The sequence below is a fragment of the Gorilla gorilla genome, chromosome 9 (genome assembly GCF_029281585.2).
Source record: "Gorilla gorilla gorilla isolate KB3781 chromosome 9, NHGRI_mGorGor1-v2.1_pri, whole genome shotgun sequence".
Classification (NCBI taxonomy): Eukaryota; Metazoa; Chordata; class Mammalia; order Primates; family Hominidae; genus Gorilla; species Gorilla gorilla.
Genome location: NC_073233.2, coordinates 15,717,889 through 15,724,779, shown reverse-complemented (window position 1 = coordinate 15,724,779; position 6,891 = coordinate 15,717,889).

Genomic DNA, 6,891 nt, shown 5'->3' with positions numbered 1-6,891 from the left:
AGAAGAAAATCTCAGAGTGGGGAACTGAAGTGCTACAAATTCCTCCTGCCTCTGGGCAGATTTTGTACAGTGACTAGATCAAGACTGAGCCTGCAGGTGGTATTGAGTGCCTCCAGCTAAGGGGAAGGAAGGAGACAGAGGCTGCTCCCAAAAGAAGGTCTAACAAACTCTAAAGGAGGTGTGTGCGCCAGGCGTGGTGGCTCACACCTGTAATCATAGCATTTTGGGAGGTCGAGGCGGGCAGATTGCCTGAGCTCAGGAGTTCGAGACCAGCCTGGGCAACACGGTGAAACCCGGTCTCTACTAAAAAAAAAAAATACAAAAAATTAGCTGGGAGTGGTGGCACGTGCCTGTAGTCCCAGCTATTCGGGAGGTTGAGGCAGGAGAATGGCTTGAACTCGGGAGGCGGAGGTTGCAGTGAGCCGAGATCGTGCCACCGCACTCCAGCCTAGGCGACAGAGCGAGACTCTGTCTCCAAAAAATAATAATAATAATAAAAAGGAGATGTGTGCCCATATGCCCCGCAACTGCTGTAACTCTGCCACTCTTTGCACGCATGCAAATACTCATTATTGGACAGGGAAAATGAGTAATCCTAGTTGTCCTGGAGGACTTGGAGCCACTGTCTGTTGGACTTACTTCACCCATACCGGTATGTCTGTTGGGGGTGGAGTTCAAGATCAGGCAAGAGAAAAACACGTAAAGGAAGTAGTCTCCCAACTGACCTGAGTCATAGCACCCCTAGCCCCTACAAAGGACTAGATCTCAAAAGTACATGAAACCCTCCGTACCCATACTCACCTGGTAAGCCTACTTAATACCACTCTCACCGGGCTCCATGAGGTCTTGGCCCAAAACCCTACTAATTGTTGGATGTGCCTCCCCCTGCACTTCAGGCCTTACATTTCAATCCCTGTACCTGAATGATGGAACAACTTCAGCACAGAAATAAACACCACTTCCATTTTAGTAGGACCTCTTGTTTCCAATCTGGAAATAACCCATACCTCAAACCTCACCTGCATAAAATTTAGCAATACTATAGACACAACCAACTCCCAGTGCATCAGGTGGGTAACTCCTCCCACACGAATAGTCTGCCTACCCTCAGGAATATTTTTTGACTGTGGTATCTCAGCCTATCGTTGTTTGAATGGCTCTTCAGAATCTGTGTGCTTCCTCTCATTCTTAGTGCCCCCATGACCATCTACACTGAACAAAATTTATATAATCATGTTGTAACTAAGCCCTGCAACAAAAGAGTACCCATTCTTCCTTTTGTTATCGGAGCAGGAGTGCTAGGCGAACTAGGTACTGGCATTGGCGGTATCACAACCTCTACTCAGTTCTACTACAAACTATTTAAAGAACCAAATGGTGACATGGAACGGGTTGCCAACTCCCTGGTCATCTTGCAAGATCAACTTAACTCCCTAGCAGCAGTAATCCTTCAAAATCGAAGAGCTTTAGACTTGCTAACTGCCAAAAGAGGGAGAACCTGTTTATTTTTAGGGGAAGAATGCTGTTATTATGTTAATCAATCCAGAATCGTCACTGAGAAAGTTAAAGAAAGTTGAGATCAAATACAACGTAGAGCAGAGGAGCTTCAAAACACCGGATGCTGGGGTCCCCTCAGCCAATGGATGCCCTGGATTCTCCCCTTCATAGGACCTCTAGCACCTATAATATTGTACTCCTCTTTGGACCCTGTATCTTTAACCTCCTTGTTAAGTTTGTCTTTTCCAGAATCAAAGCTGTAAAGCTACCAATGATTCTTCAAATGGAGCCCCAGATGCAGTCCATGACTAAGATCTACCGTGGACCCCTGGACCGGCGTGCTAGCCCATGCTCCAATGTTAATGACATTGAAGGCACCCCTCCCAAGGAAATCTCAACTTCACAACCCCTACTACGCCCCAATTCAGCAGGAAGCAGTTACAGCGGTTGTCAGCCAACCTCCCCAACAGCACTTGGGTTTTCCTGTTGAGAGGGGGAACTAAAAGACAGGACTAGCTGGATTTCCTAGGCTGACTAAGAATACTTAAGCCTAGCTGGGAAGGTGACCACATCCACCTTTAAACACAGGGCTTGCAACTTAGCTCACACCCGACCAATCAGGTAGTAAAGACAGTTCACTAAAATGCTAATTAGGCAAAAAAAAACGGGAGGTAAAGAAATACCCAATCATCTATTACCTGAGAGCACAGAGGGAGGGACAATGATTGGGATATAAACCCAGGCATTGGAGCCGGCAACAGCTAACCTCTTTGGGTTCCCTCCCTTTGCATGGGAGCTCTGTTTTCACTCTATTAAATCTTGCAACCGAAAAAAAAAAAAAAAAAGAGGTGTGTGTTCTCTCACTGGAACACATAACCTAATAAAAATTAAATTTAAAAACCTCAGCTGGAATGCATTAAGAAACAAAGAGAACTGGGAAAGAATAAATGCAGTTGAGACGGGATGTTAAATTAGATTTTCCTATTTTCTTAGTTTTGGAGCTTAGAACAATAGGTGGCAAGTACCCCTATATAAAGAGATATGTCAGATCATTTATGCAGGACTTGCTCAAGGGGTAGCCTCCAAATTGGTTCTGAAACCTGTAGCCCATTACCCACTTTTGGCCTGAGAAAAGAAAATCAAGGGGAGGAAGTTTGAAAAGTGAAGATTTCTTTGAAGAGAACTGTCAAGAGTGCTGTGGTTTTCTTGCTCTCAAGTCAAGGGCAAGCAAGGAGTGAGGAGTGAGTGGGAAAGATTAGCGTCTCATGGTGACATGTGCTGAGTGGAAGAAACGCTCTGTGGCTACTGGCAACTAGAGCAGAATGTGGTGAGAAGATTTCTTGGGACAGTGTGACATGAGTGCCTTGAGTTGTGAGGTAGAGAGACTCATCTGTTATCTCACCCGAGAGCTAGGTGAGAGGCTTATTGGAAGACAGAAAAGACAATAGGGTAAAGGGCTAGGGAAGTGGGGGTTGCAGTGAGTTTGAAAGGTAGTAGTAAGAAAGACTAAAATCATTCCTTCCTTTGGACAAAAGATAAGAAGCCTGAATTCTTTTTTTAGCTCTACTACAAATGAGTTGTGCTAGTATGGAAAAACTACTTGAACCCTCTAGGTTTGTTTTCTCTTCTATAAAAGGAAGAATTGAGGCTGGACACAGTGGCTCATGCCTGTAATTTCAGCACTTTGGGAGGCCAGGGGAGGATTACTTGAGGTCAGGAGTTAGAGACCAGCCTGAGCAACATAGTGAGAATCCATCTCTACAAAAAAAAAAAATTATTTTAATTAGCCAGATATGGTAGTATGTCCCTGTAGTCTCAGCTACTCAGGAGGCTGAAGTGGGAGGATCACTTGTGCCCAGGAGTTGGAAGTTATGGTGAGCTTTTTGTTGTTGTTGTTCCCATCCACGCTGGAGTGTAGTGGCACGATCTCAGCTCACTGCAACCTCTGCCTCCCGGGTTCAAGCGATTCTCGTGCCTCAGGCTCATGCCACCACACCCAGCTAATCTTTATATTTTTAGAAGAGACTGGGTTTTGCCATGTTGGCCAGGCTGGTCTCGAACACCTGACCTCAGGCGATCCGCCTGACTGGGCCTCCCAAAGTGCTGGGATTACAAGCATGAGCCACCATGCCCAGCGACAATGAGCTTTGAGTGTGCCACTGTACTCCAGCCTGGACATCAGAGCAAGACCCTGTCTCTCAAAAAAAAAAAAAAAAAAACAGGGCCGGGCACAGTGGCTCACTCTTGTAATTCCAGCAATTTGGGAGGCCGAGGCGGGCGGATCACCTGAGGTCAGGAGTTCGAGACCAGCCTGACCAACATAGAGAAACATCGTCTCTACTAAAAATACAAAATTAGCCGGACGTGGTGGCACATGCCTGTAATCCCAGCAACTCGGGAGGCTGAAGCAAGAGACTTGCTTGAACCTGGGAGGCGGAGGTTGCGGTGAGCTTAGATCGTGCTATTGCACTCCAGCCTGGGCAATAAGAGCGAAACTCTGTCTCAAAAAAAAAGAGATGGCCAGGTGCAGTGGCTCATGCCTGTAATCCCAGCACTTTGGGAGGCCGAGGGGGGAGATCATGAGGTCAGGAGATTGAGACCATCCTGGCCAACATGGTGAAACCCCATCTCTACTAAAATACAAAAAATTAGCTGAGTGTGGCTAATTAGTGTGGCTAATTAGCTGTGGGGCTACAGGCACCTGCCTGTAGTCCCAGCTACGCGGGAGGCTGAAGCAGGGGAATCACTTGAACCCGGAGGCAGAGGTTGCAGTGAGCCAAGATCACGCCACTGCACTCCAGCCTGGTGACAGAGGAAGACTCCTTCTTAAAAAAAAAAAAAAATAGAAAGGAAAAATTGGACTAGACTGTCTTTAAGGTAGGGACCTTTTATGACTCTCTAGTTCTACAGGTGTATTCTGATGAGCTCCATGGTGACTCATGGACTGGGATGAATTATTATGGTATACAGATGGTCTCTGACTTATGATGGTTCAACTTAGGATTTTTGACTTTAGGAGGTACCCATACAATCATTCTGTTTTCACTTTCAGTACAGTGTTCAATCAAGTACATGAGATACTTAAGACTTCATTATAAAGTAGGCTTTGTGTTAGATGACTTTGCCCAACTATAGGCTAATGTAAGTGTTCTGAGCACATTTAAGGTAGACTAGGCTAAGCTCCGAAGTTTGGTTTAGGTTAGCTGTACTAAATGCACTTTTTTTTTTTTTTTTTTTGAGACAGAGGAGTCTTACTCTGTTGCCCAGGCTGGAGTGCAGTGGCACGATCTCGGTTCACTGCAAGCTCTGCCTCCCAGGTTCATACCATTCTCCTGCCTCAGCCTCCTGAGTAGCTGGGACTACAGGCACCCGCCACCACTCCTGGCTTATTTTTTTGTATTTTTAGTAGAGTTGGGGTGTCACCGTGTTAGCCAGGATGGTCTCGATCTCCTGACCTCGTGATCCGCCTGCCTTGGCCTCCCAAAGTGCTGGGATTACAGGCGCGAGCCACCATGCCCAGCCTAAATGCACTTTTTTTCTTTTTTTGAGACGGAGTTTTGCTTTTGTCGCCCAGGCTGGAGTGCAGTGGCACAGTCTTGGCTCACTGCAACCTCTACCTCCCGGGTTCAAGCAATTCTCCTGCCTCAGCCTCCTGAGTAGCTGGGATTACTGGCGCCTGCCACCATGCCTGGCTAATTTTTCTATTTTTTTTTTTTTTTTTTTTAAGTAAAGACAGGGTTTCACCATGTTGGCCAGGCTGGTCTTGAACTCCTGACCTTAGGTGATCCACCTGCCTCGGCCTAAATGCACTTTTGACTTACTAGATTTTCAATTTACAATGGGTTTATCAGTACATAACCCCATCATAAGTTGAGGAGCATCTATAAATACATTCCATAATATTAGGCCCTAGAAATTCAGGTCTCAAGGGGACAGTATTCTCCCTTCCCTAACCGCTCTTCTCTTAACATTATTTAAAAGATGAATTAATTTTAAAATATCCAAAAATAGAGTTATCCATAATACCACTACCTGACACATTACTAATTATATTTCAGTGGGTGCTTTTCTAGACCTTGACCATCTCTCCTTGTAGTTGCTCCAGTTGCAATCAGTAGCACACACTTTTTGTGTTCTTACAGCACACTAGTTCAGTAAACTGTGCATAACCAATGGGAGTGAAGTTTAAGGTGCTTCCAATCATTGCACAATAAACGCAGGCAAGGAATAACTTGGCCTTTAATAAAACAGTCTTTAGGGGCACAGAACTACTCTGCTGTGGCCTCTCTTACTCCTTAAGCCCCTTCCTCCTCCCCACCCTCACTTCCTGATCCCTTCAGCAACAGCAGCAACTTAAGAGGCCCAGTAAATCTAAGCCGCAGCAGCCTCTGACCTACATGACACTCACTCTGAAGCGGCTTCTGGTTTAGAAATGCCAGGTAATCCATTTAGCAGACATTGCAGCACACAGAGAAAATAGATATCAAAGGGATGTGGATATGCGCTGCTGATTCTGCTATTGTTAAGGCAGGTTTCAAGAGATGTTGACAGACAATCAGCAAGGTGATGACACTCACCCACTTACTTCCAACTCATGTGTCTCAATTCTTATGACCTCAATCCTACCGACAGGAACACACCTGAATCCAGCCCCAGCAAAGTCAAGCTTTTCGGAAGTCTTTGTACATCCTCATCTAGACATAGACAGAAATGGTTTAGACTGGGCTTTGAGGGGCAATCCCTTAAAGCTTAGTCTAATATTATGGAAGTTTAAAGAGCAGGTGAGAGGTAGAGAGCAATGGGTTAGAGAAGCGGGTAGGTAGGGATTGGAACATGGAGTCCTTGAAGATTACAGGGGATAAAAAGCCTCAGATAATTTGCAGTAAGGATGTGACACACTCAGATCTATGTTTTAGAAAGATCACTTTGGTAACAGTGTGAGGAATGATTTGAATAGGGCAAGACTGGAGGCAGAGACCAGAGGTTATTATAATAGGGTTGGCTGGGCATGATGGCTCACGCCTGTAATCCTGGCACTTTGGGAGGTGGAGGCAGGTGGATCACCTGAGGTCAGGAGTTCGCAACCACCCTGACCAACATAGTCAAACCCCGTCTCTACTAAAAATACAAAAAATTACCCGGGCAGGGTGGCAGGCGCCTGTAATCCCAGCTACTTGGGAGGCTGAGGCAAGAGAATTGCTTGAACCCAGGAGGCGGAGGTTGCAGGGAGCCGAGATTGCACCATTGCACTCCAGCCTGGGTACAAGGGAAACTATTTCAAAAAAAAAAAAAAAAATGTTAGGGTTTCTTCTTGTTTTGTTTTTTTTTGAGACGGAGTCTCACTCTGTCACCCAGGCTGGAGTGCAGTGGCACGATCTTGGCTCACCAAAACCT